The 16710-nt window shown below is 39.1% G+C and overlaps 1 protein-coding gene across 7 annotated transcripts in view; it reads right to left on the bottom strand.

Annotated features, from left to right (window-relative positions):
• LOC131074707 (uncharacterized) overlaps positions 1-16710 on the bottom strand; it is a 177244-nt gene that overhangs the window by 109136 nt on the left and 51398 nt on the right. The gene's annotated exons all lie outside the window — the stretch shown is intronic.

Below are 16710 nucleotides of genomic sequence, written 5' to 3'. Positions count from 1 at the left end.
CAACACCCAAAGTAGATGTCCATGATACAAGTCAAAATAACATGCAAGGGAGCAGAAGGCAAGAGGAAGGCCCAAGTTGTCCAAAGAACAAAGGTAAACCTTGTAGCTTCAAAGGGGCCTCTAAAATCAGTTGGTGTTCCTTTCAATATAGTTGATCAAATGAAGAAGGCCAATCTCAATGTCACCATGTGGGAGGCCCTTTCCATCCCATCTCAAAGGGATTTGCTTAAGGAGGCATTGAAGGACATCAACCAATCAAGTGATGAGGCAGCAGTTAGCAAGAGGGCGGTCTCCACCAGTTTGGTACAACCCAAGGGGGAAGAAGATTCAAGCAAAATCAGTAAGCCTCCCCCATTCTATCTCTCTTTAATAATAGGAGATAACTTAGTTCACAATTGCATGATAGATTCAAGAGCTAGCAGCTCAGTCATGCCTAAGAAGGTAGCTAACCTTCTTGGTACAGAATATGAACTTGTGACTAATGGGGTTGTCCAATTGGATGGCACTTCTATCAAGAAAGTAGGGGTGGTTAAAAAATTGAAGTTAGCTTTGCACGCATGCCCTAGTTGCACTATCTTACAGGACATATCAGTCATTGACCTCCCTGCCTTCTTTGCCATTTGCATGTCTAGAGACTTCATCGCCAAGAAAGGTGGATACTTGGCTTCTGATTGGTCCCATATGCTATTTCGAACAAGGTATGGTACCAAAGTTACCATTAAGGTAGAGCCCATTGCACAAAACCACATTGAGCCTACACCCCAGCCCTATAAACATGAATTGCACTTTGTGCGAAGAGAGGGAGGAGTGTATTGTCCGTGAGCCTGCTACTCTTTTGGAGGAGGTCCCTAATTGTTTGCTAAATGAATGGGCCAATGCTTTTCAGTTTGATCCATTAGCTGAGACTGAAGAGACTGGGCTTGGTACCTATTGTATTCATGAGGAGGATACTCCTATTCCTAACATCATCAAGACACAAGAAGATCCGGAGGGGTTATGGAACACGTTTTTTTATGGTTCAAGAAACAGAAATGGTGCAAAGTCGGCGTGATGCTTGTTTCTCCTGAGCAAGAGAAATATTTCTTCTCTTTTAGGCTTCAATTTGGTTGCACCAACAATGTGGCTGAGTATGAAGCCTTAATACAAGGCCTCCAACTTGCACAAAAAAGAAAAGTCAAATCTTTGCAAGTATTTGAGGACAGCGAGTTAGTTGTTGATCATATCAAAGCTCAAAGCATAACTAATGTAATGTCCCAAAAGGGGACATTAGGAAATCTATTTAAATAATTAAGTTTAAGTTGTCAAAACATAATAAATTAAAAGACAACTTAATTTAATTATTTATTAAAGCGGATTTAAGTGACTTTAATGTCAATATCAAATTATAAAATAAAGTCATTTTATTATTAAAGGGGAATTCCAAGAGATAGACAGAGGATAAGTGAAGAGTCACAGGGATGTGTTATTTAAGTACATGGAGAGGCTCATTTTGGAATGCTTGGTTTATGTTTGAAAATTGTTTCTCTTGGAGAATTTCTGGGAAGCTCTAGTTTTCCACAGGTTTGAGGACGCAAACCCTCGAGCTTGGAGGCACTGGACGGAAACCCATTGTCAGTTGGAGTTATCATTCAGGTGGCTCACTTTGTGCTTCAGGTTTATTTACTAGTTATCCAATCAAACTAAGTTTTGTGGCTACGATTGGAATTTTTTTGTTGTTGCTCTATTAAGGATTTGAGGCTATATTCATATTTAGATTTCAGAAATTTTGTTTGAATCTGAAATTTAATGATTTTCAGTGTAATTTGGTGAATAGATTGAAATCAATTTCATGCAAATTGTATGTTGAATTTTTGTGGTTCATTTGTTCAAATTTCTGGAATAAATATCCCTAGGGGGATATTTCAACTAAGAACAACTTACTCAAATCATACAAACAAAGGGTTTGGAACTTAATTGAAGGATTTGAGGCCTTCAATATCCAGAGCATTCCTAGGAGTCAGAAAAAGTATGCTGATAGGCTTGTAGCGGTTGGTGCTCAGTTTGACATACCAACGCATGTTGCAAGCAAGAAGGAACAACACATCATGCTTGATGTGAGGCATGTTGTCCCAAACAATCAAGCAAATTGGCAAGTATTCAAAAGTGATCAGCAAATTGTCAATTTTTGGCAAAATGAAACAGAATCAGTCTATGTTGCAAGATCACTATGGAGATCAGATCATGCAGCTCAACTCCAACAAGTTGCCTAAAGGTCTAGTTACCTTGGAAGGCATTTTCAATTCGGATGATCAACTGAAGAAGAAGATGAACCTAGCTGCAAAGAAGGGTGATTATAGGCCAGTTGCAGTTGTCGAGGGTAGGTCACTAAATTTGGGAAAGGTATGTTCTTTAACTGAACAAGAGACCTTTGTTAAGCTTTGTCAAATATATGATGACATAGTTTCTTGGACCTATGAAGATTTGAAGGGTTTTGACCCTAGCTTAGCCTAGCATGCTATAGAACTAAACCCAGATGCAAAACCAGTTAGACAAAAGTAAAGTCCAATAAACCCCAAAATTGAGCCACTAATGAGGAAGGAGTTAACCAAGCTCATAGAAGCCAATATCATCTTCCCTATCAAGCACTCCTCCAAGGTGGCTAACCTTGTCCCTGTAAGGAAGAAGAATGGGGAAATCAGACTGTGTGTAAACTTTAGAGACCTCAACAGAGCCTCCCTTAAGGATCATTATCCGCTTCCCTCCATGGAGCAGATTCTACAAAAGGTCAATGGCTTAGAAAGATTTTCATTCTTAAATATTCAGGGTACAATCAAATTTTAGTCCAAGAATCAAACCAATACAAGACTGCATTTACTACTAAGTGGGGTACCTATGCTTATTGTAAGATGCCTTTTTCGGCTAACCAATGCAAGTACCACGTTTCAAACAGCAATGGACATGGCTTTCAAAGGTGTATTAGCAAAGTTTGTGCTTATATACCTCAATGATATAACTATTTATTCGAAGCATGCAGTTGATCATTTTGGTCATCTCGAGCAAGTGTTCATGAAATGCAGAGAATATGGTGTGTCCTTGAACCCAAGCAAATGTGTATTTGCTACTAACCAAAGAAGATTGCTAGGACACATCGTATCTAAAGATGGCTTAGCCATTGATCCAGAGTGAGTGGAGGCCATTCTTTCTCCCACTCCCCAGTCACAAGAAAGGACTGCAAAGTTTCCTTGGTAAGATCAACTTTGTGAGGAGTTCATTCCCAACCTTGCCACCATGGTAAAACCCCTCACCTCCATGTTGAAGAAAAATTTGGCTTTCAGTTGGACCAAGGGAGGGTCGGTTTTGAAGAAATTAAACAAGCAATTGGTCAGGCCCCTACCCTTGTCAATCCTAACTATGATAGGGATTTTATCCTCTATACCTTCGGAGGAGAATCCAACATCTCAGTTGTCCTAACACAATTGAATGATGATAATTTGGAGCAACCTATTGCCTTCTTCAGTGAGGGAGTAAAGGATTATGAGCTTAGGTATAGCTATGTAGAGAAGCAAGTCCTCACTGTTGTAAGAGCATTGAAAAAGTTTAGACACATGCTGTCTAACAACAGGATCCAGCTCTTATTTCCACATGCAAGCGTCGAAAATTTCCTTCTAAACAAGGACATCAATGAGAAGAGGGCAAGGTGGATAACCAAGGTCATGGAATACGACATCAACATAAAGATCACCAAGCTTGTAAGAGGCAAGGGCCTATGTGAACAGCTTGTCTCATCTTTTGATACTCCTTCAGAGGTCCCCCTTGTGTTACAAGAGGATCAACCAACTAGCAACGACACTCAAGTCAATTGGGTAAGTGACATGACCACCTTCTTAATGGAAGGTAGATACCCCCAAGGTCTAGACATGACCAAAAGAAGACACTTCAAGTTGCAATCCATCCCCTATGTCTTAGTGGATGGCACCCTTTTTCCGAAGAGACTCTAATGGAGTCTCGATAAGATGTATTGAGCAAAATCAAGTCAACAGATTATTAGAAGAATTTCATGATGGCTCTTCAAGGGGGCACTTCTTTGCAAGGACTACAGCTATCAAAATAATGAGGACTAGTTATTACTAACTAGCCTTATTCAGTGACTCACATAGATGGGTAAAGAATTGCAAGAAATGTGCTTTCTTCTCTGGAAAGCAAAGGCTAGTTGGCCTTCCTCTCCACCCTATTCAAGCAGATCAGCCATTTGTCCAATGGGATTTAGACTTCATTGGCATGATAAATCCACCTTCTAGTGCTAGCCACAGGTGGATCTTGGCCGCAACAGACTACTTCACTAGGTGGACAGAGGTAGTTGCATTGAAAGACACCACTAAGGCCTCAATGTTGGAATTCCTTGATGGAATTGTGACAAGATTTGGTGTCCCCTCCACCATCATATCAGATAATGCCAAGGCATTTGTTGGAACCCAAATCAGCTCTTGGGCAATTAAGTATGGTATATACTTAAAGACATCATCAAATTATTACCCTCAAGGTAATGGCTTAGCTAAATCTTCCAACAAGAACCTCATCAAGATAATCAAAAGGACAATTGAAGACAACCAAAGGTCTTGGCATACTAAGTTGAGGACAGCATTATGTGCTGATAGGATCACACCCAAGAGGGCGATCGATAACTCCCCTTTCATGATGGTGTATGGGAAAGAAGCAAGACTCCCAACCTCCTTAGAGTTACCCTCTCTTGAACTAGCACATCAGCTAGAATTGGCAGAGAATGATGCCATGACAGTAAGGCTAGCTGAGCTAACGAAGTTGGAAGAGGTTAGAGGTCAAGCTATGCATACACTTAAGGCTCACCAAGAACAAGTCAAAAGAAGTTTTGACAAAAAGGCTACTAATAAGGTCTTCAAAGAGGGAGATCTAGTTCTCAAGTGGGATACAGACAGAACCAAGGTTCGGCGAGACTCCAAATTTGAAGCCATTTGGAGTGGTCCATATGTCATCACCAGTTGCAAGGAGGCCAACATATTTCATCTCTCCAAGCTTGATGGTGAGCTTCTTCCAATCCCATTGAATGGGATTCATCTCAAGCCTTGCTCCTAAATAGGGTCTTGATGACAATGTAAATATTGGATTAGGAGTTGTTTTGCTTTCATAAGTGCTTTTGCACCTACTGCATTCTCCTTAAGAGAATGTATGCTCTAGTTTCCAACTTGCCTCCAAGTGTTGGTACGCACATGTTGTTGGGTCCTTCCAGTGACTCGGTGCCCAATGGATGCTTAAGGCTTCTGGATTCCCTGCTTAGCAAGCAAGCATCCCGCAGAGGTAGCCAAAATGTTGTCATTTTTATGACATCCTTGGTCCATCAGTGAGACTAAGAACCGATCAGAGATATGTTCCATGGACCAGCGCTGCCCCAATTGATCAAGGGAAAAACAATGGAATCATGAAATGTGAAGTGTTGTCATGTAGGGAGGTGGAAGTCAAACCCCTGGAAACCCAAGTTTCCCAAGTCTTCCAAACCCCAAAAACCTAAGTTTCCCAAGTCTTCCAATACCCGAAAACCAAAGTTTCTCAATTCTTCCAAACCCCGGAAACCCAAGTTTCCCAAGTCTTCCAAACCCCAGAAACCCAGGTTTCCCAATTCTTCCCAAGTTTGGCCACTGGCCTTATAATGAATTGAAATCATCATTCTTGTCTTCCTTCAACTTACGCATGTTGTGTATGTGTTCTTATACCTTCATTGTAAGTGTATGTTTGTGGCTTTCTCTCACATATATGTTGTGTTAACCTATTTCTAGGTGTTACTTGTGGGAAACCTTCTCCCCTCTTGATATTTAGCAAGTTCTTACCTCCATACATGCGTTGAGGTCATTCATGCAACTGAAGTTTGTGCATCTCCTGGGTATTTCAATTGATTCTTTGTGTCATTTCTAGGTGGGGAGAGAAACATCTTTTTTCTTGGTGCATCACCTCCTGCCATTTTAGTATTCCCTTCTCCCCTTTTCCTCTGCAAGTAGATAGGATAGGTTTACAAGTAGATTTTGGAGTGTTGAGTTGGTTTTGAGTTGGTTCAACACCTGCACTTGGATTGAGAAGGAAGTCGGCCTTCTCTAGAGATTCAACCCCCTTGCCCAAGGTCCCACACTTCGGGGTTGTGTCCATGTTTCACAAGGTTGGTGAGTTGATAGCTCAACAAGGCTGCAAACTTTTGTGACAATAGTAACTTAAGTGATGACTTAAACTCGCTTTATAAATATATGTCAATAGTGGGCTCCATAGCCTCAATGCAAAAATCTAACACAATCCTCATCAAGCTCAACAGTGGCTTCAATCCTTCCTAAGGGGGATAAAACACTTGCTAAAGATTTTCGTTTGTCAATATTTTCCCCATGGTGGTGACATAAAGTAGCTCCAAACACTCTCAAATGAAGACCTAATTGAAAGATGAGATGAGTCAATTTGAACCTTCTTCATTAGTGGTTCTTCCACATAAGTCTACAAGTTAACAATGTTAAAAGAGAAATCACATGCCTCCTTTATGAATGCTTTGTTGTAATAAGTTCCACAGCAGCACACAATAGATGATAGTTTTATTCACCTTTTAAAAACATTCAAGATATTACAAATATATAGGAGTTACATCTCCTACTTTATGGGAGGAACTCCTAAAACAAACATCTATTTTGATGAGTTGTTTTAAAAACTCAACAAACAAACAAATCCATCAAATAATCACACCTATAATAAATATGTGAGTTGTTTAAACTCACATTAAGTGAACACTAACTGTAATGTCCCCTCCCGGAACTAAGATTAGTTCCCATGAGCATTACCTATTGAGATCATTCAACTTTGAGAGAGTCCACATGGAGACGAAGTTCATGAAGACATGATGGAAAATTGTCTTATTCATAAGACTTCACAATTTTCCTATCAAGCATCCAAGTACAAAATAGAGAATAAGGTGTAGAAGTGAAGACAACAATTCTTATAATCAAGGAATGAAGGCTTTAAAGGCATACAACATATTAAAGTTATGATCATTATGCGTAAAGATCTCTTATGCACCACTCAGGCATAAATCCATATCAGCTATCATACGAAGCAAAGATAATGAAAATAATGAGTAACATAGTTCGGCAATTGTTATCACTATGTGATGATTCCATAGAAGATGGTCAAGAGATTTGATAAGAATCAGCTAGCCGATCAACATTATCGCCACATGTACCAATTGATTATGATAGAGTGTTCATCATAAATCACTCAACACTCAATATCTTTGGACAAAGAGGATTCAATATTCCATATCAAGGACGGAGGTCGATAATATGATCTGATAAATATTGATTAAGGAAATCAATCAGCAACTAACCATTCCATTGGACAACAATTAAGAACAAAACAATGGAAAGGTGTGATTAAAAACAGTTACCTAATATTCATGTAAGGAGTGCGATTAGACCATAACAAACACGTATGAGGAGACACGATTAAGGAAAGATATGATCATTCCAAATCAAAGGGATGCAACCGATCAGTACCAAGATATTTAATACGGGATCAATATTCATTCCAAGGGCATCGAATATCGTTCTTTTCTATTGATATCCATTTGTTGATTTGCTCTAGTTGAGCAGCAGCCTGTTGACTTTGGATGGATATTTACAAGTGGTACAAAAAAGATACAGCGCCATTTGAATTTCTATAATCATAAGATATATCAGGCAAGCATTCATATCTAAAAGTCTTATAGAATTGTTGTCATAATCAAGTAAATCAGACAAGCATTCATACAGATCCAAAATTTTACCAGACCAACACAAATATCTGCATATTAATAGAATCAAATTAGACAGAGCAAATATTAGGTTGACCAACTAAAAGTATATCGCCATCACATAAGAAAATCGGACAAGCGATCAGGTTGATCAAGTAAATCAATCATCATTCCATCGCCATCTCATAAGATTATATCTGATAAGTGGAAGAATTTAGTTATTGAGTCGATTCGTAGGAGATTGTTTAAAAGACCCTTAGAGGTGGCGATTCCTCTCCTTGTACACCATAAACACATGAAATTAAAGATTAATAAGTAAAGACAACATCTACTATTCTCGTAGGGATCAAAAGATTATAATCAGACTTTATATCAGAAACTCAAGGAAATTATAATCATCCTCCATTTATTATTCATCTTGATAGTTCAATTATTAAATATGTTGCAATTCAGATAGTATATTTTAGTGTTCCTAAGAGGGGACATTACACTAACAATATGTTTCCCAACATGTTGATGATCACATCAGATAGAGAAGTGAATCTATATATAGTATTGTTAATCTAAAGGAAGATAAAATCTCTACTTGTATTTCAATAAAATATTTACCTCTCTCTAATTACCAAAATCCCATGAGAGCAAGGTGAGAGAATACAACGAGTAAATATTATTATTCAACACTTTTAAAGATAAAATATCTACTTGTATTTCAATAAAATATTTACCTCTCTAATTACCAAAATCCCATGAGGGCAAGGTGAGAGCATACAATGAGTAAATATTATTATTCAACACTTTTTGATCACCAAAATCCCATGGGATGTCATGCCCCCATCATGAGCAGCATAAGAAAATTGTCTTAATTTTAAGACTGCACAGTTTTCTTGATTTAAATTGAACCCAGGTGGGTGTATACACAAGCAATCTGTTCATAAATAAAAAGGCAGCGATCTGTTTGTGAATAAAGAAATAACTCCTTAAGGTAACGAATGATTAATATCTCCATGACACGTAAAAAGGAAACAAAACACTAACATATCGATGTACAGATAATGGCCGTGTGAGATAAATGAACTGCTTAACAAGATGAATTCCCAAAATAGTACATTAAGTGAAGAGGCACAGGGTTAAGTGGAATGAGGCAACGATCCAAATACAAACAGTAGGATAGCGAATGGATTGAGGATAAAAATTATACTTACAGTGACAAGCATTACTAATAATCATTAACATGAGGTGATCACAAACAATTGTTAATTAGCGGTAAGGTCATGAAATGAGTCACCACTCTTACAAGGAAGGTGGCCCATGGAAGAGACATACCCTTCCCACCGATTAAGGGGATATATAAGCAGCATGACTAACCATTTAAGGAGGCATCAAAGATGATAATATCTGATTCAAGGCAGACATATTCAGGAATATATATCCCCTTAATCGGTGGGAAGGGTATGTCTCTTCCACGGACCACCTTCCTTGTAAGAGTGGTGACTTATTTCATGACCTTGCCGCTAATTAATAATTGTTTGTGATCACCTCTTGTTAATGATTATTAGTATATGCAGCATGACTAACCATTTAAGGAGGCATCAAAGATGATAATATCTGATTCAAGGAAGCCATATTCAGGAATACATAAACTTGGTATTATAACTGCCAATTGGTATGAAGTATTGATTCTTATGATAGATAGTATAGGGGATCCTATTTATAATTACTTTCTTATGAATAGTGTATGCAATCTGAGAATATAATATTATTATGTGATCTTTATGTATGGAATATAGACAGAAATATGCAATTCTTTATGTGTTTGCTGAAATCAATCTAGTAGGGATAATAAGGGAATGCAAGGAGGGGAAACAGCGATGAGGTCCTCGTCTAAGCACGCCACCTCATGATGGTGACCGGTGGTCCCATGAGACCAGGGGGGTGCAAGGACTGCTGCGCTTGGGCTTAGGAGGGAAGGATTTTCAAGACACTCTATTGTAGTTGCCCAAAACCCTACCATGGTTGACCATGGGATTAAGGAGTCCAATCATAGGAAGGGGAATAGAATGGCATGATGAAGGGGAACGCTTATAGGACAACTCACTAGGTACACCACCTCATATGGATGGCAAGGGCCAAATGAGACCACGAAGGATGGTGTATCCACTCTTGGGCCTAGGGTAGAGGATCTATAGGGCACCCTATCAAGTCACCTTATCCTAGCTTCCCTATGGTTGAATTATATCAGATTAGGTATATCATATGATTAAGTTAAAGTTCCTCTGTTCCATTTCTTGTTTTACTTAAAACTTTGATTTTAGGGTAAAAATTAGGGCATTTACAAAAAGGGGACATTACAAATAGTATCAAAGCATGATCCTGCCAGCCTACAGGGTAACAATAAATCGATTGTGCATTCTAATCAATGAGAAGGGATACATTAACTCAGTCCAAAAATATGACAACAAAAAAATGACAATGACAAGACAATATGAGAGATTGTTGAACATACATCTATTTGGATGTATACTTTGTGTCTGCATATAATCATGTGTATGCTTCGTGTTGGATTCATACCTGATGAATTTCAATATGTCTACTCCATGAGTATCTACGATTACTATAAACATGTTTCTAAAATCATGGGATTCTATTTTTGGTTGATCTAGAATATGAGAATAACAAGAGTGAACCAAAAAAGATGAATTTATTTAGGGAAGAACATTACATTTAAGGTCATAGATGTGTGTCATGCTTCTAATCCTTTCCTCAATATATGGAGAGTTCGCCTTGATTTGTCTATAAGACCAACCAGAACAATTCTTACAATTGATGAGAGAAAATGTGTCTTAAGATTACAAACCTTACAAATTTCCAATCATTAGTCACATTGAATTCAAGATAAAGAACTACGCCTTGGGATAATATCAGGGTTGCGCAGCACAAGCTAAATATGTCACAAGGAGATCTAGGGATTATTTTAGGGATCCTCACATTGAACAAAATTCGGTTAAAAGTTAAAACTATCATTGCTTGAGGACAAGCAATTTCGGGAAGGGCGGACTGTCATGCCCTTGTCATGAGCAGCGTAAGAAAAAAAAATTAATTTAAATCAAACCCAGCTGGGTATATACACAACAGCAATCTGTTTATAAATAAAAAGGCAGCGATCTGTTTGTGAATAAAGAAAGAACTCCTTAAGGTAGAGAATGATTAATATCTCCATCACACTTAAAAAGGAAGCAAAACAATAACATATTGATGTACAGAAAATGGCCCTATGAGGTACACGAACTGCTTAACAAGATGAATTCCCAAAATGCTACATTAAGTGAAGGAGCAAGGGGTTAAGAAGAATGAGGTAGCGATCCAAATACAAACAGCAGGATAACGAATGGATTAAGGAGGATAGAAATTATATTTACAAAGACAAGCATTACTAATAAATTTTAACAAAAGACGATCAAAAACAATTGTTAATTAGTGGCAAGGTCATGAAATGAGTCACCACTCTTACAAGGTGCCCCGTGAAAGAGACATAACCTTCCCGCCGATTAAGGGGATATATAAGCAGCATGACTAACCATTCAAGAAGGCACCGGTGATGATAATATCTGATTCAAGGTAGTCAAATTCAGCAATACAGAAACTTGGTATTATAACTGCAATTTGGTATGAAGTATTGATCCTTATGATAGATAGTATAGGGGATCCTATTTATAATTACTTTCTTATAAATAAAGTGTATGCAATTTGAGAATATTATATTATTATGTGATCTTTATGTATGGAATATAGACAGCAATATGTAGTTCTTTATGTGTTTGCTGAAATAAATCATAGTAGGAATAATAAGGGAATACAAGGAGAGGAAACAGCGATGTCCTCTTCTAAGCATGCTACCTCATGGTGGTGACCGGTGGTCCCAAGAGTCCAATGGGGTGTGTTAACACAAAAGCTTGCACCCTTGCTGAGCTATCAACTCAGCAACCTTGTGAAACATGGAAACGACCCTGAAGTGTGGGACCTTGCACAAGGGGGTTGAATCTCCAGAGAAGGTTGGCTTCCTTCTCAATCCAAGTGCAGGTGTTGAACCAACTCAACACTCCAAATCTTACTTCTAAACCTATCCTAACAGCTTGCAGAGGAAAAGGGAAGAGAGAAATGCTTAACATGAAAGGAGGTGATGCACCAAGATAAGAGATTGTTTCTCTCCCCACCCGAAATGGCACAAAGAATCAACTGAAATACCCAGGAGATGCACAAACTTTAGCTGCATGAATGACCTTGACGCACGTATGGAGGTTAGAACTTGTTGAATGTCAAGAGGGGAGAAGGCTTCCCACAAGTCACACCCAGAAACAAGTTAACACAGCATATATGTGAAAGAAAGCCACAAACTTACACTTACAATGAAGGTAAGAACACATACACAACATACATAAGTTGAAGTAAGGCAAGAATGATGATTTCAATTCATTATAAGGCCAATGGACAAACTTACAGTTGCAGAAATGCAAGATAAATACAAATCTTTAAGAGAAGTGAAAGAGCATAGAATAGCTCAAGCCAACAGAGAGAGAACCCAGAGAACCTTTTACAATGAGGCATAACAGCCTTATATGGAAAATTGGTCGCATAGGAGAGACCATTAGTCAAGGGAGAGAAGCCTTGACCCCTATGTGTCCAGGGAAATGTCAGTCAGGGAATGTAGGGAAGTGCATGCACCTGACATTATGTACATGCAAGCAACCTGGCCATACCCTGAAAATGCAATCCCAAGAAGAAAAGTACTTCTAGAAGGTGGATTGACTGACATTCCAAAGTCAGAGCATGCAGGCATGACATAAGTAACCACAAATAAGCATGGCCCTGTACTTCTCTTGATGGAAATCCTGCAAAAATCATTAAATGTGTCCCTGTAACTCCACAAAAAGGTGTACAAGTCGCAAGAGTTGTTGGAGCATTAAGAGCCTTGAGTGTTGATCACGCCATCTGGAAGTGTTGCAAGCCGGAAGGAAGTTGGAAGACTTCGGAAACACAAGATACCAAAGTTGGGAAGACTTCGGAAACACAAGTCACCGAAGTTGGGAAGACTTAGGAACTTCAGAACCTGGGGGTTCTGGAAGTTCCGGGGAAGAGAACTTGGGAACTTGGCAACCTGAGGGTTCCGGAGTTCCGGGGTTGAGGAAGAGAAGACTTAGGAACTTGGGAAATTGGGAGTTTCGAAGTTCCGAACTTAGGAACTTGGGAAATTAGGAGTTCCGAAGTTTCGGGGTTGAGGAAGAGAAGACTTAGGAACTTGGGAACCTAGGGGTTCCGGAGTTCCGGGGTTGAGGAAGACAAGACTTAGGAACTTGGGAACCTGGGGGTTCCGGAGTTCCGGGGTTGAGGACTTAGGAACTTGGGAACCTGGGGATTCCGGAGTTCCGGGGGTTGAGGAAGAGAAGACTTAGAAACTTGGGAACCTGGGGGTTCCGGAGTTCCGGGGTTAAGGAAGAGAAGACTTAGAACTGTCATAACCCCACGTTTTTTGTAATTAATTAATAAAAACATTTCTACCTTCCATTATTATTGTAACCTAATCAGAGATGACTCCTTGTTTTATTTTAATATAATGATCATAGTTTTAATTATTAATATTAACTGTTAATTGAACTTTACCATAAAATGTTGTTAATTGAATAAACATAAAATAGATATATAATTATTGATACATAACATAATATTATATTTACCATATAATGTGTTATTCAATAAATATAAAATATAATATTGATATACAATATAAATTATCAAAATACATTATAATTATTATTATGGAATAATATCATATTACCATACGATATTATTAATAGAACCAATATAAAATGTATCATATACAATATAAATTATTTATAATATATTGATCATATACAATATAAATTATTTATAATATATTAAAATCAATATATTATAATTAACGCATCCTAGTTATGAGATACCTTAACTACATTAGGAAAGGGCGTATTACACCCAGTGAGCGCATTGTATGGTATGCGGCGACTGTTAAACTAAGGCGCCCAAGAGGTAGTGCGGGTCGATCAGGGAGCGGTGACTCCAACAGTCACCGCCGCTCACCTTCTCCCTCAGCGGCCACACCCCCTGGACGGGTCCACTCCAACACTTCCCCGCCGGTATTAAAGCACAAGCCGTGAAGAGGAAAGGGACACGGGGAGTGCAAAGGAATAGCGACAGGGTGAAAAGCGTAGCAAGGAACGCAGGTAAGAATACATACCAATCAATGTTTACTCTATGGAACCCATAGTAGGGTTTACATAAATCACGGGAACTCATATGTGCGAATATATATATAGATATTAATTCAATACATTTGTATATATAGATATTACTATAATGCATTTGTATATAAATAGAGATTAAAACAATAGATATTAATATGATACATTTGTACATAAATATATATATATATATGTATACGTATGTATATAAATGAACCTCCATATGCTCAATCAACTAATGAATGAATTACAACTATAAGAAATTCAAAATGAATGGCATTGTTCAATTAAGAGAATAGTAGGAATGGGTTAAGATATTAACATAATGATAAATGAATCAATTGCATATCCAAATCTAGTGAGACATGTCGAGAATAGAGCAACAATAGCAGGAACTAGGCCTCTGTCAGGTAGGCCACCCACTGCGGATGACTTAAGGTCTGCCGTCAGTTGGGCCAAGGGGGAGTGTATCGCTCTTGGACCTGACAAGCGCTACTGGCATCCTATTGCATCTAGTCCTCTTGATCTCATTAGGAACTAAATATGGAATTGACGTATTGATAACAAAGTAACCTTAAGAGAATTTGCTAAACTATACTCTAGATCAATCATTCATATCGCAAACAAATGTTGAATCGCATTGTTTATATATTTTTATTTAGATTGCGGATTTTGGGACATTACAGAAACTTGGGAACCTGGGGGTTCCGGAGTTCCGGGGTTGAGGACTTAGGAACTTAGGAACCTGGGGGTTCCGAAGTTCCAAGGGTTGATGAAGAGAAGACTTAGGAACTTGGGAACCTGGGGATTCCAGAGTTCCGGGGTTGAGGACTTAGGAACTTGGGAACCTGGGGGTTACGGAGTTCCAGGGTTGAGGACTTAGGAAATTGGGAACTTGGGGGTTCCGGAGTTCCGGGGTTGAGGAAGAGAAGACTTAGGAACTTTGGAACCTGGGGTTCTAGAGTTTTGGTGTTGAGGAAGAGAAGACTTAGGAACTTGGAAACTTGGGGGTTCCGGAGTTCCAGGGTTGAGGAAGAGAAGACTTAGGAACTTGGGAATTTGGGAGTTCCGGAGTTCCAGGGTTGAGGACTTACGTACTTGGGAACCTGGGAGTTCGGGAGTTCCAGGCAAGACAACACTTCATACTTCATGATTCCATTGTTTTCTCTTTGATCAATTGAGGCAGCGCTGGTCCATATAAATATCTCTAATCGGTTCTCACTAATGGACCCAGGGTGTCATAAAATGACAACATTTTTGGCGACCTCTGCGGGATGCTTGCTTGCTAAGCATATAGATCAGTAGCCATGAGCATCCATTGGGCACAGAGTCACAACTGCAAGAAAGAAGAAAACTCTCTCCTTTGTAACCTGCAAAGGATCAAGATCAGCCATTCTGAAGGGGAACAGCCTGTGCTCATTCACTTCTTGGAAAACAAGAAACCTAACTAATATTTACATTGTTATAATAAGAGGCAACTGACGCTTTTGCCTCTGTCAAAGAGGAACCTTTTGAAGGAGCTGATCCCCCTCATACCATTGTTACATTCACCATCTAGCTGCAATGGTTGAAATCTCTTGTATGCATGCATTAGATCACACATACCACTCATGTGGTGAAAGAACACTTCACCATTCACCTTGCCACCATAGGGAAGCCATAGAAAACAACCACCTAAAACATCTGGGGATGCATGAAGCATACACATAGTAGCAAGGGGGGAGTTTTTTAGGAGTTCGCTAGCATCAAAAGAACTACTCCTTGCAAAAGAGAAGGCATCTCTATTATACAAGGGGGCATCATTTTTTTCACAATAGCCGACCTCCTCTTGGCGTGAGTTGAAACCAAAAGAAAAGGCCTCGAACTCACATGGTGATGAAAAGTATACCATATCTTTGTCTTGGCCTACACAAGGGGGCTCTTCAGACACAACAAATTGGAAAAAAAGAAGCTCGGGTATACTGTCAAGTTGAGCAACCAAAAGACTGTCGGCATGACCAACATCTTGTTGTTCAACGTCATCAAACTTGGTATGTTGGTCCCAAGTGAAACATTCAAGCTCAGGCACATCATCCCTAATGCCAAAAGAAACATCTTCACCTTGAATGAAGACTTCATATTCAACATCATCACTTTCAAGGACAGGGGAGAACCAGCATACATCATAATCACACGTGTTGATAACCAACTCATCAGCACAAATCTCAAGTTTATGAGACACCTCACAAGAAGATCTAAAATCTTCAGATTGTCTCTTTGTTTTCGTTTCTTGCTCCTAGCAACAGAATGCAACAACCTCAGGTTCATGGCACGATCCATCCGCCATGCAATCTGCAGCAAAACCATTACCCCCTATGCCCTCCTCAACACTAGCTTGTTGCTCCAGAGCTACCATCGCGGGAGGTGTAGACATATCCTTCTCCTCATGATCAATAAAGAAAGGAAGATTGTCAAATGAGAGGACAGTGTCTTCCTCTTTACCTTCACACTCCTCTTCAATGGCCTGCTGCTACAACTAATTATTCTCAATATCCTCCTGCAGCATCACCGATTCTTCCTCCTTTAGAACGTATGAAGACTCACCAATGGTTGCTTGAACCCCTTCCTCATGATAAGGATGGGAACCATCCGTCCTCCATACAATAGGTTCGCCCTTAAAAAGGGAGATAG

Source organism: Cryptomeria japonica, chromosome 11, assembly GCF_030272615.1.
Source record: "Cryptomeria japonica chromosome 11, Sugi_1.0, whole genome shotgun sequence".
NCBI lineage: Eukaryota > Viridiplantae > Streptophyta > Pinopsida > Cupressales > Cupressaceae > Cryptomeria > Cryptomeria japonica.
The sequence above is the reverse complement of the archived record's forward strand: the minus strand, read 5'-3'. Positions and strand labels throughout refer to the sequence as shown.